General features: G+C 38.0%; 1 protein-coding gene across 10 annotated transcripts in view; it reads right to left on the minus strand.

The window, feature by feature from the left end:
• The window catches only part of TBC1D5 (TBC1 domain family member 5), a 590,389-nt gene that overhangs the window by 518,268 nt on the left and 50,714 nt on the right, over positions 1–21,407 (minus strand). For 6 of the 10 annotated variants that reach the window (XM_055570013.1, XM_055570011.1, XM_055570006.1 and 3 more), the window contains exon 2: positions 1,648–1,710. The gene's annotated coding sequence lies outside the window, so the exon portion shown is untranslated. Of the gene's footprint in view, positions 1–411; positions 438–1,647; positions 1,711–2,107; positions 2,207–21,407 lie in introns of all 10 variants that reach the window. The other 4 variants (XM_055570015.1, XM_055570014.1, XM_055570008.1 and 1 more) reach the window with 2 other exon arrangements.

Genomic DNA, 21,407 nt, shown 5'->3' on the forward strand with positions numbered 1-21,407 from the left:
AACAGAAGAGTCAAAGATATGTATAATACACACATTTTAAATCCACGAATATAAGTCAAAGGAAGACACTCCCTCTAAGGCAAGCATATGAAGGCACTAAAGCAATATCCCAATTAAATATTCATATAGTCAATATTTCAAAATAAGAATTCTGAGTTTACATATCCACATTTTACAATTCAATAGTGAAACCTTTCTACAGAGGTCATTCTCCCCATATTTCACAGCATATATTTCAAAGTGTACACCGTTGCATCCCTCTGAAGTGTTCAACTGTAGAGTGCACAGTAACTCACTGCAGGCAAACCCAGAGGAAGCCCATGCTGTGCACACGGTACGCATGACCCAGACAACGGCTTTAACCCACTGACTGAACCCAGTCAGAAAGAGAACACATAGAACATGCTCTACCTTATGATTATGAAACAGCATCAGAACTACGAAGAAATAGTTCATTTGGTGAAAAATAGAAACTTTACATATGAGAATCACTAGGTAAAGTCAGAGAAACTATAGCTTGCATTTATAAAGACCTCTGTCCATTTTTAGCTCATTAAAATAAGGGATTTAAAACTTTCCACAAGAAATATGGTATAAAATAAATATGTCATGAAAAATGATATAAAAATCCATATAAACATTATGCTGCTTTCCAAATACACATATAGCAGGAATTTTAAAAAAAGAACAAACCCTACATCAGTCAACTTTATATCTTAGGGATCCAAATCTAAGTTGGACATCATTTCTCTGAACTTTCCTAAAAATATTCCAGTAGTAAAACAGCTTTGCCATTAAACTCCATTGTCTATTCTAAATCAACCGACCTGCTCTTTAGAGATACCAAGGATAATGAAGACTGAAGTTTACATGTTCTGTCTCAGTTTACGGACTATAGGCTATATTATTAATCTGTAAGTGACTCTACAATGAGTATCCACATAACAAATATTCTATCAGCAGTAACCCTAAACAGGTAAATTTAGAGCTAAACAAAGCATAACTGAACTTTTATAACTATCATAAATTACTTTTAAAAAAAAATCCCTGGGCATTGCAATGAATATACTTTTGCCTTAGAGCTAATACTTTAATTTTAAAGAACCACAAAGAAAAAAATCAAAACTAGTCAGTAACAATGCAGCGTCTAAAAGCAATAAACTCAAAATTAAGTTATAAATAATTTAAAGCATGTCATGAAGATGTATTAATAATTCATCAGATAAATAATTTACTAAATAATCAAATAAATAAATAATGAAATACATAAATAAATCAGCAAATAAATAATTCTGCAAAATAACCTAAACAATAAGTCAGCCGAACAAATCACAAACCTACAAAACTACAATGATTCTTTGGATTCTGATAGTTTTAAATAAGCAAATGTACATAAACTAGATCAATCCTTGTTAGAATTAGAAATATTTTTCAATGCTATTGGTAAAATCCTCATCTCAGTACATAAGAACACATTTTCAATTTTTAAAAGACTGCACAGGATTAGTTCTTATAAATTATTAACACAATTATAATATATCCTCCTCTACATTTTACATATAATATCTCTGCCTAACATATTTCCCCCAAACAACTGGATACTTAAAATATTCTTAATTTACAGTTCTTTTTCAAAGCAATACTTACAGTACAATAGTCCTATGGTCTTTTTGATAGCTTTCCTATCTTCACCAAGTCTCTGGAAATTTGCTGCAGGGGTAGAAAAATAAGAATAACCTTAATTATTATAGATGGCATTTCATTCACTAGTGAACAATGCTTTATAATTCTACAAAGTAGCAGTGGGGAGTGGAAATTAGTAGTTGTGAACTTTGTCAAGTTCTTAGAAGTCTTCAGTGGACTAAACCCAAGCTGACAGAGGCCAGCTTCCTCTATTGGAGCTGACACGCAATCTGTTACAATTGGCGGGATTTCAGACGTGAAGACAAACACTTCCAAGGACAAAGAGGCTGACTGACATCTAATGCCATCAACAATTTGAGAAGCTCATGGTCCTTGAAAGAACACAGGAGGTCACTTAACTGCTACACTCTGAACGTGGTAGCAACCTAGTGAGAGCACCACTAACAGTCAAAACACAGCTGACCTCATAAGCCAGTCTTCATTTAACATTTCAGGCTTTTATCCACCCACAGTATTAGGCGCTCTTGAAGTCCATCAGCAGCAGATCCCAGGCTGTGGTAGCCTATCCCACAGAAATAAGAACTTTGTAATGAGCATTTGACACTTTTAAGGAAATAAATCCAAACAGTATAACACAACATCTGACAAGAAGGAAACTAAAAGTATTTTCTATAATTATCTCAATGAATTTTCCAATCAAGATAGGTAATATCTATTTCATAATCATGGAAAATGAGACTCATATACTGCCTGTGATCCCCAGCTGGCAGGAAGAGTCTAACTGCCTAAAAAACTCCACGTGAAGGGTCGGTGAACTACAGACTCCTTAAATTTGAGCCTACCCTTAAAAACATAGCAAATCCTAAAGCACTGTAAACTCATTAGAGCCATGGTTTTGCCTCCCAGAAGACATTTATTGGCATGTCCAATAAAAAGAATATTTATTGGCAATAAGTAGATAGAGATCAGGGATGCTGCTAAACATCCTAAAATATAAAGGCTAGTTTCCTACAATAAAGAATTATCTGGCCTAAAATATTAATAGTGCTGAGGGCGGAAGACTCGAGCATAGAGTAAAATGTCCATAAGCACTGTGTGGTTTTCCTACATAATAAAATAACATTTTGTTCAGGGATGTAATCTTTTTTTTATATGTATAACATTGTATGTAGTAGGATACCCTAGATAAAAATGCATATACTGTGGAGAATGTGTATATGGGAACTCTTTGTACTTGCTAATTCTTTTATAATAAAAGCCTAAAATTTCTCAAAAAAAATTTATTAACTTTTTAAATATGTATTCTTCAGTACTTTCAGATCATAAGCTCCTTATTGCAAAATTCAGGCTTAAACTGAAGTGGGGAAACCACTAGACCATTCAGGTATGACCTAAATTAAATCCCACATGATTATACAGTGGAGTTGACAAAGAGATTCAAGGGATTAGATCTGGTAGACAGAGTGCCTGAAGAACTATGGACAGAGGATCGCACCATTGTACAGGAGGGGACTAACCAAAGCCATCCCCAAGAAAAAGCACTAAAAGAAGGAAAAATGATTGTCTGAGGAGCCCTTACAAATAGCTGAGAAAAGAAGAGAAGTGAAAGGCAGAAGAGAAAGAAAGAGATATACCCAACTGAATGAAGAGTTCCAGAGAATATCAAGGAGAGGTAAGAAAGCCTTCTCACATGAACAACACAAAGAAAGAGGGGGAAACAACAGAATGGGAAAGACTAGCGATCTCCTCAAGAAAACTGGAGATACCAAGGGAACATTTCATGCAAAGACGGCACAGTAAAGGACAAAACAGGGCAAGGACCTAACAGAAGCAGAAGAGACTAAGAGGCGGCAAGAACACACAGAAGAACCTACAAAAAGGTCTTAATGACCCAGATGACCAAGATGGTGTGGTACTCACCTAATGCCAGACACTGGAGTGTGAAGTCAAGTGGGCCTTAGGAAGCATTATTATGAACAAAGCTAGTGGAGGTGATGGAATTCCAGCTGAGCTATTGAAAATCCTAAAAGATGATGCTGTGAAAAGTGCTGCACTTGATATGCCAGCACTTTGCTGGCATATCAAATTTGGAAAACTCGGCAAAGGGTCACAAGATTGGAAAAGGTCAGCTTTCATTCCAACCCCAAAGAAAGGCGATGCCAAAGAGTGCTCCAACTACCTTACAGTTGTGCACATCTCACACGCTGGCAAGGTTATGCTCAAAATCCTTCAAGCAAGGCTTCAACAACACATGAACCAAGAACCTCCAGATGTGCAAGCTGGATTTAGAAAGGGCAGAGGAACCAGAAATCAAATTGCCAATCAATTAGATCATAGAAAAGGCAAAGGAATTTATTAAAAAAAAAGGGGGGGGGAATCTACTTCTGCTTGACTACACTAAAGCCTTTGACTATGTGGATTACAATAAACTGGGGAAAATTCTTAAAGGGATGGGTATACTAGACCACCCTACCTGCCTCCTGAGAACACTGTACGAGGGACAAGAAGCCACAGTTAGAATGAGACATGGGACAATGGACGGGTTCAACATTGGGAAAGGAGTGTGTCTAGACTGTATACTGTCACCCTACTTATTTAACTTATATGCAGAGTATATCATGTGAAATGCCGGGCGGGATGAATCACAACCTGGATTGTGACTGCTGGGAGAAATATCTAACAACCTCAGATATGCAGATAATGCCATTCTAAAGGCAGAAAGGGAAGAGGAACTAAAGAGCCTCTAGATGAAGGTGAAAAAGGAGAGTGAAAAAGCTGGCTTAAAACTCAACATTCAAAAAACTAAGATCAGGGCATTCAGTCCCATCACTTTATGGCAAACAGATGGGGGAAAAGTGGAAACAGTAGCAGAATTTATTTTCTTGGGCTCCAAAATCACTGTTGATTGTGACTGCAGCCCACGAAATTAAAAGACGCTTACTCCTTGGAAGAAAAGCTGTGACAAAATTAGACAGCATATTAAAAATCACTTTGCCAACAAAGGGCCAACTAGTCAAAGATATGATTTTTCCAGTAGTCACATACAGATGTGAGAGCTGGACCGTAAAGAAGGCTGAGTGCCGAAGGATTGATGCTTTCAATCTGTGGTGCTGGAGTAGAGTCAGAGGGCAAGGAGATCAAACCAGTCAGTCCTAAAGGAAAGCAACCCTGAATATTCATTGGAAGGACTGAAGCTGAAGCTCCAATACTTTGGCCACCTGATGAGAAGAGCTGACTTATTAGAAAAGACTCTGATGCTGGGGAAGATTGAGGGCAGGAGAAGAAGGGGACGACAGAGGATGAGATGGCTAGATAATATCACTGACTCAGTAGACTTGATCTGAGCAAACTCCAGGAGATAGTGAAGGACAGGGAAACCTGGCATATTGCATTTCATGGGGTTGCAAAGAGTTAGACACGACTTAGCGACTGAACAACATATTCTTTCACTAAAGTTGTGAATAACTGTCTTAGAATCAATACCCCCAAAATACATCTAAAGTTATAAAAACAATTTAAATTTGTCAAAATTTTCCCAACAAAGTTAATGAGAGCATTAAAAGTCACAATTATGACCTAACTTTGTCTAAGTGACTAGCCAAGGTATCTAAAAGTATTACAAATTCATAGGGCTGTAGAAGATTACTTTAATACACTACAATTAATTTAGTGATTTTGCCTAAAAGTCATCATATGCTTTCTGCAATATTTGTGATAATTATTAAAATCATTTGAGAACAAAATTCACTTATATAGTCATCAAAGAACTCCAGAAAAAATGTATCAAGTAATTTTCCATTCAATACCAATTAACCTCTCTCCAATCTCATGGCTTAATGGTAAAGAATCTTTCTGCCAATGCAGGAGATGCAGGAGACATGAGTTCCATCCCTGGGTCTGGAAGATCCCCTGGAGGAAGAACTGGCAATCCACTCCAGGATTCTTGTCTGGAAAATTCCATGGGCAGAGGAGCCTGGCGGGCTGCAGTGCATGGGGGTGCAAAAAGTCAGACAACGGAGTGACTGAGCATGCACACCACACACACAATCTCAAAACAGAGTTGATACAATGCATGTTTCAGAGTATCAAACAATGGTATCCTTTATCAGAGAGGATTAGATTATATCCTTCCTTAGCCAAAAAAAATTTAATAATTATAATGAGTTAAATGAGAGGAAAAAAAACTGAGGGAGAGAATTTCTCCCATGTAAACGTCTTAAAGTGGACAATCAAAGGCTGACGTGGCAGCTCTAAGTATCAGGGGTCCAAGTTCCTTCCCTCTTTTTGCTCTACCATTTACTGTTATATGAAAAGTCACCTTGTACTCTAAAAAGGCTACAGGGACTCCAGCTACTACCCCTGTCTTGCAAATAGCAGAAAGAAAGAAGGGGAAGAAAGGCCCAGCCCATTCTCTTCAATGGTCATATTTCACCTTACAGCTCGTCAACCATGACCTAGTCCCTCTGCCCACACTTAACCACTCGAGGGGACAGGCAACCATCTCCAAATGTGGTAATAATGCTCATCTACAAAACTGAGACTCCTGGGCTTCCCTAGTGGCCTCGTCATCAAGAATCCACCTGCCAGTGCAGTGGAAATGGGTTCCATTCTTGTCCAGGAAGATTCCATATGCTGCAGGGCAGCTAAGCCCATGTACCACAACTACTGAGGCTGCAGTCTGAATCCTGCGAGAGGCAAGTGCTGAGCCCACGCATCCCAGAGCCTGTTTTTCACAAGAAACCACCACAATGAGAAGCCCACACACCACCAACTAGAGAGTAGCCCCCACTTGCTACAGTTAGAGAAAGCCCGCGGGCAGCAATCAAGACCCAGCACAGCCTAAAGAAATAAATAATTCTTTTAAAAACACTGGGATTTTTTTTATTAAGAAAGAAATTTTGCAGGGCAAATTATGAGAGGCAGATTAAGGTGGAGATAACACTTCAAGGAAAATGGGAGATACACACAAATTTTTCATTTAGAGTGGTTCACAGCAAATACAAATATGTATACATGTGTGTATGTGCGTATATATATTTATGAAAGAAAATCTAAATGTTTAACAATAGGTGAATGGTTAAATAGATTTGAGGATAATCTCAAAACAGAATGCTATATAGATACCAAATACCACTTCAAACAATTTTGCAGATACAGAGGAATGTTCACAATATTGTATGGAAGAATAGGCTATCAAACATTTCATATTAAGCAGTCCCTATTTAAATAAATACACATACATACAAATACACACAGTATGCATGCATGCTGCTGCTTCAGTCGTGACCAACTCTTAGCCCACCAGGCTCCTCTGTACATGGGAGGCAAGAATACTGGAGTGGGTTGACCCTATCTTCCCAACCCAGGGACTGAACCCACATCTCTTATTTCTCCTGCATTGGCAGGCAGGTTCTTTACCAGTAGTGCCACCTGGGAAGCTTTATACACAGAATATACTGATATATATACCCAGAGGCACATTTTGTATCTATGTATATATAGAGAGAGGTTTCCCCTATGGCTCAGCAGGTAAAGAATCCACCTGCAATGCAGGAGCCACGGAATCAATCCCTGGGTTGGGAAGATCCCCTGGAGAAGGAGACAGCACCCACTCCAATATTCTTGCCTGGAAAAAACAATGGACAGAGGAACCTGGTGGGCTACAGACCAAAGGGTCACAAAGAACTGGACACAGCTGAGTGACAAAGCACATACAGAAGGAGAGACGGAGACCACATAAAAAGCAAGAGAACAGAATTAAATGATAACAGTGGTTTAGGCTACGGAAAGCAATACGCTTTCATTTTCCCCATACCTTTCACTGCTTTCTAATTTCTCTACAATGAACACATAATATGCCTATAATTCTTTTCAAGAAGATTTTGGCCTACATGAAGAAAACCACCTTAAAAGCGCAATTAGATTCAAGCTTTAAGTTGCTCCTTGGACTTGCGTAATAACAAAAAGAGAAGGAGGGAAATCTATAGCTGCACTGTATTTTGTTGGTGGTAAGAAGCTAACTTCTTTATGCGCAGCTTGTTTTCAACTCACTAACACACACATATCACATCTGTCAGCTTTACACAGCTCACTCCTAAGCAAATGCTGTATCCATCACCCCCAAGAATCCATCCCACCACAGTGACTGCTTTGTTCACCGCGTTCCATGGAACTAATCACTTGTACTTTAGGCATCTACAAATCCCTCCACTTTTTACATTTCTATTTTTCTTAGTTCTAAAATGGATCCATCTAACAGAAATCACATCTTTCTCATATCTTTGTAACTACCTTGCATTGTCTTGAATGCAACCACTAATCTACGGGCCATCTCTAGAATTCCATCATTTCAAAAATGTATCATCAATTCTCTTGACACTGTAACCTCAAAGTGGAACCTTCACAAAGGTTCTCAGACTGAATTCACACTACATGCATAATCCAATAAATCTCACGTGAAGACCAATTTAAAGGGATCTTAAATGGTCAGTATCCCTAAACACTGAGGAAAGCATAGGTAAATTCTCAAAGGAAGTAACTTCAATCCTAGCCTCAAAGAAGCCAGTAACTTTCAAAAACACTCAATTAAAAAAAAAAAAAATCACAAAACAAGACCCAATGAATGAGGGCCAACATAAGAAATAGAACAATTAGACTACACATATTTCAATTATTGGAAACACTATACAGTAAGGATGGTACAAGTAATAGAAACACTTATAATATGGATGTGAATTAAAATCTCAAGAAATAAAAAACAGTGGTAAAATTTTCAACTGAGTGGAAAAGTTAAACAGTAGAATCAATACAAACAGAAAGAATTAGTAAATGTGAAGACTTTTAAAACCTATCTAAAATGCAGTTCAGAAAGAAAATAAAATCCATAAGAGCAGAACAAAGACAGGATCAGGAGGACTGACAGCACCTGAAACCACTGCCAATGAGGGTCAGTCTTACACGGCCGGCCCACTGTGGACGGGGCTGCTGTGAAATGCAGTAAATGGGAACTCTTTAAAAGTCATATGCTTAGATGTCATGATAATATCAACGTGCTATTAAAAGCACCTCTTTACATTGAATTTATCTTGATTCATTAAATACCAGTGATACCAGTTTGCAGACCAGCACTGACCTGAGGTCGCCTTTGAGTAGCAACAATCTAAAAAAAAATAGATCAAAAACAGAAAAGAATATAAAAGACAAAAGAAAATATAGCTGCCATTCAAATAGATGATGAAAAATTTCAACACCAACTGAAGGTACAAATGGACAATCCCCAATGCAAGAAAAAACAGGAAAGATACATGTGAATGTGTGGGTAACTGCTGATCAGTGTAGGGGCTACACCTCACACAAATCACTGCAACACAATTCCAAACCAGCATTTTCATCATGTTTTTTAAACTCTTAGGACTCAATCAAGCTCTAGATGTACTCTAAATAAACAAAAATAAAGACAAGTGGACATAGTAAATAAAGCTATCAGAGATCAAGTTTCAAGACTTAGTGATTTCCTCTCAGTCCATACTGAGAGGAAACACTCTGTCCATACTTCTCAAACTGTGTTTACTTAATTAGAGTTATTTCTAATGTGTAACTAACTGTATGAAAAAAAAAAATTCCAAACTTACATTAGCAGAGACTGAAAACGCTTTCAATTATATGGAAATGAACAGAATTCCAATTCCATTAACTGTTCCTTTGAATGTGAGGTGAGCTTCAGCATACGTTACCTATTACATCCTCTAATCATAACAGATTTTTTTATTTCTAAATGCAGTTCATTTAAAACACCCTGCTCAAACATCTACCACAAACCAAGTGTAAATTCATACCTACATGGCAAAACAGGAACTACGGTATCACACCTCCTGAGAAAGAGTTATAACTCATATCTGTATAAATCTTTGCTCACTTTGCAAATATTTGACACACAAATAACTGAAGCACAATACACTTCTGGGTTTCATAGAACAAATCTAATAATGGTGAAAGCTTGCCAAGTAAAAGGACATGGAGAACAGCCATCAAAAATATATAAGAAAAAACACAGAAATTGAATATAACAATATATAGAAAAAAAGATGACCAAAATCGAATCAAAGGCTGCTGCTTCGCACCGTTCCCCATCACATGGAATTGAAAGGACCCTCACAGGGCGCACACAGCATATCAGTCAAACGAGCGCTGCACTCACCTGTTTGATTCAGGGTCACTAAACTCAAACAGTTTAGCAAGATATTCATGTAATTTCTTATTTGATCTGTGGAAGCTTTATTGACTATGCCAAAGCCTTTGAGTGTGTGGATCACAATAAACTGTGGAAAATTCTGAAAGAGGTGGGAATACCAGACCACCTGACCTGCCTCTTGAGAAATCTGTATGCAGGTCAGGAAGCAACAGTTAGAACTGGACATGGAACAACAGACTGGTTCCAAATAGGAAAAGGAGTACGTCAAGGCTGTATATTATCACCCTGCTTATTTAACTTATATGCAGAGTACATCATGAGAAATGCTGGGCTGGAGGAAGCACAAGCTGGAATCAAGCTTGCCGGGAGAAATATCAATAACCTCAGATATGCAGATGACTCCACCCTTATGGCAGAAAGTGAAGAGGAACTCAAAAGCCTCTTGATGAAAGTGAAAGAGGAGAGTGAAGAAGTTGGCTTAAAGTTCAACATTCAGGAAACCAAGATCATGGCATCTGGTCCCATCACTTCATGGCAAATAGATGGGGATACAATAGAAACAGTGTCAGACTTTATTTTTCTGGGCTCCAAAATCACTGCAGATGGTGACTGCAGCCATGAAATTAAAAGACGCTTACTCCTTGGAAGGAAAGTTATGATCAACCTAGATAGCATATTCAAAAGCAGAGACATTACTTTGCCAACAAAGGTCTGTCTAGTCAAGGCTATGGTTTTTCCAGTGGTCATGTGTGGATATGAGAGTTGGACTGTGAAGAAAGCTGAGCACCGAAGAATTGATGCTTTTGAACTGTGGTGTTGGAGAAGACTCTTGAGAGTCCCTTGTCTGCAAGGAGATCCAACCAGTTCATTCTAAAGCAGATCAGTCCTGGATGTTCTTTGGAAGGAATGATGCTAAAGCTGAAACTCCAATACTTTGGCCACCTCATGCAAAGAGTTGACTCATTGGAAAAGACTCTGATGCTGGGAGGGATTGGGGGCAGGAGGAGAAGGGGACGACAGAGGATGAGATGGCTGGATGGCATCACCGACTCGATGGACGTTGAGTCTGAGTGAACTCCGGGAGTTGGTGATGGACAGGGAGGCCTGGCGTGCTGCAATTCATGGGGTCGCAAAGAGTCTGACACAACAGCGCAACTGAACTGAACTGAAGATTCATATAGTGCTACCTCTGAGGTTATGGGAAAAGAATTCAAACAGAAAAAAACAAAACAAAACAAAACAAAACTGAGCTAAGTAGTTAAAACTAGATCAGGTAAAAGTAACTATAACAAAAGGCTTAGCATGGCAAAAATTGTCAATCATATATTTGTTGCTCTTATTGCTGTTGAGTCACTAAGTCATGTCCAACTCTTTATGACCCTATGGACTGCAGCATGCCAGGCTTCCTTGTCTTCACTATAATCTGGAGTTGCTCAAACTCATGTCCATTGAGTCATGATACTACCTAACCATTTCATGTTCTGTCTCCCCCTTCTCCTCCTGCCTTCAATCTTTCCCAGCATCAGGGTCTTTTCCAATGAGTCAGCTCTTCTCATCAGGTGGCCAAAGTACTGGAGTACTTTATGCTCCAACTTTATGTTCCAGTTCTTTATAGTCCAACTCTCACATCCATACATGACCACTGGAAAAACCATAGCTTTGACCAGATGGACCTTTGTTGGTGAAGTGATGTCTCTGTTTTTTAACACACTGTCTAGGTTGTCATAGCTTTCCTTCCAAAGGGCAAGTGTCCTTTACTTTCACGGCTGCAGTCACCATCCCCAGTGATTTTGGAGCTCAAGAAAATAAAATCTGTCATTCCTTCCATTTTTTTCCCCTTCTGTTTGTCATGAAATGATGAGACCAGATACCATGATCTTAGCTTTCTTAACAATGATTTTCAAACCAACTTTTTCACTCTCCTCTTTCACACTTACCAAGAGGTTCTTTAGATCCTCTTAGCTTTCTGCCATTAGAGTGATATCACCAGCATATGTGAAATTGTTGATGTTTCACCCAGCAATCTTAATTCCTACTCGCGATTCATCCAGCCTGGTATTTTGCATGATGTAATCTGCATATAAGTTAAATAAGCAGGGTAACAATATACAATACAGCCTTGTCTTCAGTTCAGTCGCTCAGTAGTGTCCGACTCTGTGTGACCCATAGACTGCTGCACACTGGGCTTCCCCGTCCTTTACCGACTCCCAGAGCTTGGTCAAACTCATGTCCATTGAGTCAGTGATGCCATACAAACATGTCATCCGCTGTCGTCCCCTTCTTCTCCTGCCTTCAATTTTCCCAGCATCAGGGTCTTTTCCAATAAGTCAGCTCTTTGTATCCGGTGGCCCAAACACTAGAGCTTCAATACCAGTTCTTCCAATGAATATTCAGGATTGATTTCCGTAAGGATTGACTGGTTTGATCTCCTTGCCGTCCAAGGGACTTTCAAGAGTCTTCTCCAACGCCATAGTTCAAGAGCATCAATTCTTCAGCACTCAGCTTTCTTTATGGTCCAACTCTCACATCCATACATGACTATGGGAAAAATCATAGTTTTGACTAGACAGACCTTTGTCAGCAATGTCTCTGCTTTTTAATATGCTGCCTAGATTTGTCATAGCTTTTCTTCCAAGAAGCACGAGTCTTTTAATTTCATGGTTGCAGTCACAATCTGCAATGATTTGGGAGCCTAAGAAAATAAAGTCTGTCACTGTTTCTATTGTTTCACCACCTATTTGCCATGAAGTGATGGACTGGATGCCATGATCTTAGTTTTTTGAATGTTGAGTTTTAACCCAGCTTTTTCACGCTCCTCTTTCACTTTCATCAAGAGGTGTTTTAGTTCCTCCTCTTACTCCTTTCCCAATTTTGAACCAGTCAGCTGTTCCATGCTCAGTTCTATCTGCTGCTTCTTAACCCACATACAGATTTCTCAGGAGACAGGTAAAGTGCTCTGGTAATCCCATCTCTTTTTAAGAATTTTCCAGTTTGCTGTGATCCACACAGTTAAAGGCTTCATCATAGTCAATGAAGAAGTAGATGTTTTCCTGGAATTCCCTTGCTTTCTGCATGATCTAGTGAATGCTGGCAATTTGACCTCTGATTCCTCTGCCTTTTCTAAATCCGGCCTGTACACCTGGAAGTTCTCCATTCACATACTACTTAAGCCTAGTTTAATGGATATGAGCATTACCTTGCTGGCACGTAAAATGAGCGCAACTGCACAGCAGTTTGAACATTCTTTGGCTTGCCCTTCTCTGGGATTAAAATGAAAACTGAACTTTTCCAGTCCTGTGGCCACTGCTGTGTTTTCCAAATTTGCTGAGATATTGAGTGCAACACTGTAACAGCATCATCTTTCAGGATTTATATAGTTCAGCTGGAATTCTGTCACTCCCTCTAGCTTTGCTCACAGTAATGCTTTCTTAGGCTCATTTGACCGCATACCCCAGATGTCCAGTTCTAGGTGAGTGACCACACCGTCGTAGTTATTCAGGTTATTAAGACCATTTTTGTACAGTTATGCTGTGTATTTTTGCCACCTCTTCTTAATCTCTGCTGCTGCTGTTAGTTCCTTGCCATTTCTGTTCTTTGTCATGCCCATCCTTGCCTGAAATGTTCCCATCATATCTCCAATTTTCTTAGAGAGTCTTTCCCATTCTATGGTTTTCCCCTATCCTTTCACATTGCTCATTTAAGGCTTTTTGATCTCTTCTTGCTATTCTCTGGAACGCTGCATTCAGCTGAGTGTATCTTTCCCTTTCGCCCTTGCCTTTCACTTCTCTTCTTCCCTCAGCTACATGGAAAGCCTCCTCAGACAACCACTTTGCATTCTTTCATTTTTTTATTGCTGGGATGATTTCAGCCACTGCCTCCTGTATACTGTTATGAACCTCCATCATTAGCTCTTCAGGCACTCTGTCTACCAGATCGAATCCCTTGAATCTATTCATCACCTCTACTGTATAATCGGGACTTTATTTAGGTCATACCTGAATGGCCTAGTGGTTTTCCCTACTTTCTTCAATTAAATCCTGAATTTTGCAATAAAGAGCTCGTGATCTGAGCCACAGTCAGCTCCAGGTCTCGTTTTTGCTGACTGTATAGAGCTTCTCCATCTTCAGCTGCAAATAACATAATCACTCTGATTTTGGTATTGACCATTTGCTGATGTCCATATGTAGAGTCTTCTCTTGGGTTGTTGGAAAAGGATGTTTGCATGTTCTTTTGACAAAACTTTGTTAGCCTCTGGCCTGCTTAATTTCGTACTCCAAGGTCAAACTTGCCTGTTATTCCAGGTATCTCTCGACTTTCTACATCTACATTCTAACATCCTATGAGGAAAAGAACACTTTTTCATGGTGTTATTTCTTGAAGATTTTGTAGGTCTTCACAGAACCAGTCAATGTCAGCTTCTTCAGCATCAGTGGTTGGGGCACAGACTTGGATTACTGTGATGTTGAATAGTATGCCTGGAAACAAACCAAAGTCATTCTGTTGTTTTTGAGGCTGCACCTAAGTATTGCACCTTAGACTCTCTTGTTGACTATGAGGGCTACTCCATTTCTTCTAAGGGATTCTTGCCCACAGTAGTATATATAATGGTCATCTGATTTAAATTCACTCATTCCCGTCCATTTTAGTTCACTGATTCCTAAGATGCTGATATTCAATTTTGTATCTCCTGCTTGACCACGTCCAATTTACCTTGATTCAAGGAACTAATATTCCAGGTTCCTACACAACACTGTTCTTTACAGCATCAGACTTTACTTTCAATACCAGACATATCCACAACTGAGCGCTATTTCCACTCTGGCCCAGCTGCTTTGTTCTTTCAGGAGCTATTAGTAACTGCCCTCTGCTCTTCCCCAGTAGCATACTATACACCTTCCGACCTGGGGGGCTCATCTTCCAGTGTCCTATCTTTTTGCCTTTTCATACTGTTCATGGGGTTCTCAAGGCAAGAATATTGGAGTGAGTAGCCATTTTTTCCTCTAGTGGACCATGTTTTATCAGACCTTTTCATTATGACCTGGATCTCTTCACCCACCCATCCTGGGTTGCTCTGAAGGCGTGGTTCAGAGTTTCATGGAGTGTTGCAAGCACCTTTGCCACAATAAGACTGTGATCCATGAGAGGGTATCCATACTTAACCATGAAGAACCAAAAGTTCAAGCCATTCGGAAAAGCTCAGGGGCAAGGTCCTTAAATAACAAATTTTCACCAAATTATTCCACAACTGTCTTGATTCACAGCCTAAGCAGATAAAAGACATGCAATATTTTAACTTGGTAATTTATAATAAAATGGATTTAACCTGGAAATTTACAGTGAAGTTTAGTTTTTAAAATGCATTTCAGCTAGACATAAACATCAGGCAGTGAAAATATTTAGCCTTATAATTTAAAATTCTGAAAGCTTACACCAAGCTTAACCAATACTAATCCACTCCAATATAAAAAAGAACTAAAATGAAATATCCCACAGTGTCTTTTGAGTTTTTATTTAAAGTTATTCATAATCACATTTTTGTATTCTCCTTAGCTGCTTTAAGTCTTCATTGTAGAGAGAGAAAGGCAGGTTTTAAAAACACACCTACATGCATATACGCATCCATGTAAACCTGTCCCCATAATTGCAAACTCTTCACTGGTACTTCTTGATCCTGACTGAAAACATGACAGTGAGTAACCAAACTTTTAAACTTAATGCACTTCCTTTAAGAATACACTTTTTAGTAAAGGAAAACTACAAAGATCAAAATTTATCATCACCAACTTTGCAAATGGCTAAAATTGGGGGGAAATAAAGGCAAGCAGTATACTCCTGTATCCGTCAAAAAAGGACTTGAGCTTCTCACAGGGAAATGCTAATGACTCAAATAGCGTCTGAGTCTGAAGATTAACTGATACCTGAATATCAGTCACACAGTCACAAATTTTCCCACTGAGATATCCCTAATAAGTACTCTAGTAAACAATGAACTCATATATATGGGAGTCTGGGAATGGAACCCCAAAATTGTTATCAATAACCATTAATATTCTTTGGCACTGAATGTTTTTTTTAAATGACTGTGGTAATTCTTTCCATTATACAATATCCCAGTAGAATTCAACTTGAAAAGAAAACATCACGTTTATACTGTTTCTTCACATATCCAGCACTAAGAAGGAGATAAACGATCTTATCCTGCTCAAACCAGAACTTCATACCTTTGTTGGAGGACCACATACTTTATACCAGAGGGAAAGATAATTCTAGTAAGTTTCCAGGTTTATTCTGCTATTCTGTTTCATAAACACTGGATCCACCAAAGAATCGACTCTACCTTTATACACACATACAAACGCATATACACTATTAGAAACTTTCGCTTTTAAAACTTTTTGGACTACATCAAACTAAAATGCTTCTGCACAGTGAAGGAAACCACCATCAAAATGAAAAGCCAACCTACTGAATGGGAGGAGCTATTTTCAAACAATATTTCTGAGAAGGGGATAATATCTAAAACATATAAAGAACTCTTACAGCAAAAAACAAACAACCGCGTAATTCCATAGTGGTCCAGTGGTTAGGACTCCACACTTCCACTGCAAAGTTCAATCCCTGGTCAGGAAAAAAAGACCCCACACACAGCATGGCATGTCCAAATAACAAACAAAAAACAAAACCCAATTAAAAAATAGGCAAAAGATCTGTTTTGCCCAAAGTTTTCATTCGTCTCAGGTTTAAAGGATTTGTTAACAAAATAAGCCACTTGTTAAATACAAATAAATTATACAAATTTTTATTAGAGAACTATCTAGTTTACTTTCAAAGTACTAATATTAAAAGAAAAGAGAAATAGAAAGAGCAGAGAATACATCACCAATTTGGGTTCTGACTACCGTCCAGACTTAATTTGTGCTGGGAAGTCCTGTGTCACAGCACACCTGGAGTCCAATCAGGAAAGGGTCCCAGGCAGCATGTCCACTCAGGGGGTGAAAATTCAAAGACTGCAGTTTGGGGTTCCCCCTTATAATCGCAGGAAGGTCACAAACTGACATCATCATCCATCTGTGACCAAACCACAGCTTTGGTTTCCTGTTAATACTGTTTGTTTTGTTGTGTAAACTTGGAATGTAGTTATGCTTGGAGCTTGGTCCGCCAGCCCCCTCCAGGTCTCAACAGTCTCAAGATTTCTCCCCCGTCTTATCTAAGGTGCTGCAAGCCTTCCACTCACAGCAGGCCTTCACTCCCAGTCACTCCCAGTCAGGGCAGTGTCCAGGCAGGTAAGAAACAAGGTCAGAGGCCTGCTCTGCTTTGTCTCTGAATAAACAAAGACTATTCATTCATCTCCCTAACAAGATCTGAAAAAAACATTTTTCTGAAGAAGACATATAGATAGCCAACAGGTACATGAAAAGGTTTGGCATCACCATCATTACAAAAATGCTAATCAAAAACAATTAACTATCAATTCACAGGTGTTACAATTATCAAAATGAAAAGAAATAATAAATGCTGGAGAGGATATGGAGAAAAGGAAATCTTCATACACGATTGGTGGGACTATAAATTGGTACAGCCACTATGGAAACAGAACGCAGTGTCCTCAAACAGTTAGGAACAGAACTACCATATGACCTGGCTATTCCACTTCTGGGTATTTACCTGAAGAACAAGAAAACACTAATTCAACAAGACATGTATATCCCTATGTTCACTGCAACATTATATATAATAGCAAGATATGAAAACAACTCAAGTGGGCACTGACAGATGAAAGGATAAAGAAGATGTATCTCTCTCTCTCTCTCTCTCTCTCACACACACACACACACACACACACACACAAACACACACACACACGGGAATACCAGTCATAAAAAGAATGAAATCCTAAAAAAAAATTTTAATTAAAAAAAGAATGAAAATCATGCCATCTAAGACAACATAGATGGACCTTAAGAACACTGTGCTAAGTAAAAGAAATCAGAGAGAAAAAGACAAATACCGTATGATTTTACTCAAATGTGGAAACTGAAAAAAAAAAAAAGTAAATAAAATGAAACAAAAACTCATAGATACAGAGAAGAGATTAGCAGTTACCAGAAGGAGGTTAGGGGTGAGTAAAACAAGTGAAGGGAGTAAAGCAGACGTGATGAACGGTGAACTGAACCTGTGATCATGATCACTCTGTGGTATATACAGATGTCGAATTACAATGTTGTATACCCAAAACCTACATAATGAAAAAATAAATTTTTAACAAACACTGTTTCTTGAATATCCATTCTTAAAATTTATTATATATTATAATATACTAAAATAATGGGTAACCATGGGAAAACTCCTTTTTCAGCAATTAAGTGGGCAAAATCAATCAGGCCTTAGGAAGGATCATTTCAAAAGAAACTAGTGGAGGTGATGGAATTACAGCTGAGCTACTGAAAATCCTAAAAGATGATGCTGTTAAAGTGCTGCACTCAATATGCCAGAAAATTTGGAAAACTCAGCAGTGGCCATAGGACTGGAAAAGGTCAGTTTTCATTCCAATCCCAAAAAAAGGCAATGCCAAAGAATGTTCAAATTACCACACAATTGCACTCATTTCACATGCTAGCAAAGTAATGATCAAAATTCTCCAAGCTAGGCTCCAGCAGTACGTGAACTGAGAACTTACAGATGTACAAGCTGGATTTAGAAAAGGCAGAGGAACCAGAGACCAAATTGCCAACACTGGCTAGATCATAGAAAAAGCAAGAGAATTCCAGAAAAACATCTACTTCTGCTTCACTGACTACACTAGAGCCTTTGACTGTGTGGATCACAATGAACTACGTAAAATTCTTCAAGAGATAGGAATACCAGACCAGCTGACCTGACTCCTGTGAAACCTGTATGCACGTCAAGAAGCAACAGTTATAGAACCGTACATGGAACAACTGGTTCCAAATTGGGAAAGGAATACGTAAAGGCTGTACATGGTCACTCTCCTTATTTAACTTATATGCAGAGTACATCATGCCAAATGCCAGGCTGGATGAAGCACAAGCTGGAATCAAGACTGCCAGGAGAAATATCAGTAACCTCAGATATGCAGATAACACCACCCTTATGGCAGAAAGTGAAGAAGAACTAAAGAGCCTCCTGATGAAAGAGGAACATGAAAAAGCTGGCTTAAAACTCAACATTCAAAAAACTAAGATCATGGCATCTGGTCCCATCACTTCATGGCAAATAGATGGGGATACAATGGAAACAGTGAGATATTTTATGTTCCTGGGCAGCAAAACCACTGCAGATGGTGACTGCAGCCATGAAATTAAAAGACACTTACTCCTTTGAAGAAAAGCTATGGCAATCCTACTCAGCATATTAAAAAGCAGAGACATTACTTTGCCAACAAAGGTCCATCTAGTCAAGGCTATGGTTTTTTCATTATTCACATATGGATGTGAGAGTTGGACCATAAAGAAAGCTTAGCGCCGAAGAATTGATGCTTTTGAAGTGTGGTATTGGAGAAGACTCTTGAGAGTCCCTTGGACTGCAAGGAGATCTAACCAGTCCATCCTAGAGGAAATCAGTCCTGAATATTCATTGGAAGGACTGATGCTGAAGCTCCAATACTTTGGCCACATGATGCAAAGGTTTGACTCATTAGAAAAGACCCTGACGCTGGGAAAAACTGTAGGCAGGAGGAGAAGGGGATGATAGAGGATGAGATGGTTGGATGGCATCACTGACTCAATGGACATAAGTTTAAGCAATGTCCGGGAGATTATGAAGGACAGGGAAGCCTGGGGGGTGTCACAAAGAGTCGGACATGACTGAGTGACTGAACAAGAAAGACACTCAAAAGCTATGTTAAAAAAAAATTTTTTTTAATAATTATAATCCTTATAATTTGTTACATATTGTATTATAGAAAAATAATGGGCAACCATGGGACAACTGTTTTCAGCAATTAAGGATTAACTTTAGTAATAAATTGCAAGTATTAGCAAGAAAATCAAATGGAGATAGTTTGTGCCTTGTTTTCACCTATGAAAAATATCTAGAAAGGTTGTATGACTTACTTCAAATTCTATATAGTTAGGAGTCATAACTTTATAATTATACATTTGAGCTTAAATTATCTTAAATTAAGTATTCTAAATTAAAATTACCTTCATGATTTTTATAATTAAACTATTCTTACAATTTGTATAAAATCCTTTAACAAAAAAATTAGATCTAATCTAAAATTTTAAGAAGTTTATTTTCTTAAATAAAGTCATTAATTTTCAGTCACCTTTTCATTGGATTGACATTTAAAGAGATAAGCCCTCTCTAACAAAGGTAAATAAAATCCATTAACTAAAGGTTATTTTAAGTTTTTAAATTTAAATTAGTGAGTTTTTTAAACTTTGGAATAATTTTTGGTAAACGCTTTTTTGTGTAAAAATTATGAACTATATAATTATAAATGCAGTTTTAATCTAACTTATTTAATTTGACATAATCAAAGATATTTTAAGTACTTATTATAACGTTTAATTACACTGTATTTGAGACACTTACTTTTTGCATTCCTGTATGAAAAAAATTACAGGCCATGTGTTATTTCCACTTCATTTTACTGCCAATATATTTATCACATATGAAAACTGATCCTTGTGTTCTGAGAAAGAATATACTGACTATGACATTATATCCATTTCTTCTCTTCAACAGCAGTTGTAAAAATTTTTAAAGTATAACTTATTCAGAAAACATTAGATAAGATTTTAAATATATTTTATGGGTAAAGTTGATAGAATCACTTAGACACCTAAATTCAGTTTCCTGAATAGTTACTGAAAAGATTAAACTACTGTAATCAAATATTTATACAAAATTTTTTTAAAAAATCAGAGCAACAAAATGTTAATAGGAGAAATATTTTTTGTTCTTGTTCAAGATCCAATTATTCCTATATATTCTAATGCCAAAAAAATCAGGTAAAATAAATAATTGTTGGGAGTTCTTTATGATGCCTTTAACTTTTGTGAATTAAGCACAAACAGGGGTTAATGGCAGTCAATAAATACATCTTCTCCACAGCTTTACAAATAAGCTAAATAAATACCGAACACTAAAAAATAGTTACACTTCACTTTACAAGAAGACTAACTTCCTGGACAAGAAGAACTGAAAAAAGACAGTGCATGATATTCTGTGTGCTATGAAATCTGAATGCAGGGAAAGCTGCAAATGGAATTCATGGACAGGCTTTGGAGAAATACTAGAACTATAAAAAATATTAATAATACTATTACAAACATGCAAGTCCCTCCAACCAAAATTTTTATAACAAATGGCATTCACACTCTGCATTCAATTCACACAAACATAAAACCACAGTTGCTTCACTTTGTGTTTGACATAAAAGAACAACTAGAGGTAAAGCCACCTCTGGCCACCCTGGTGCCTTTAGCCTCCTCCCACCTCATGCGTAGCCCCTAGCAAGAGGTTTCCACAGAACCTTCTAATTCATTTTCTACATTTTCATTTACATATTGAAATAACAGATTTGTTGCTTTGTATTTTTTTAAAT

This window comes from Bubalus kerabau, chromosome 2 (assembly GCF_029407905.1).
Source record: "Bubalus kerabau isolate K-KA32 ecotype Philippines breed swamp buffalo chromosome 2, PCC_UOA_SB_1v2, whole genome shotgun sequence".
In the NCBI taxonomy this organism is placed as follows: domain Eukaryota; kingdom Metazoa; phylum Chordata; class Mammalia; order Artiodactyla; family Bovidae; genus Bubalus; species Bubalus kerabau.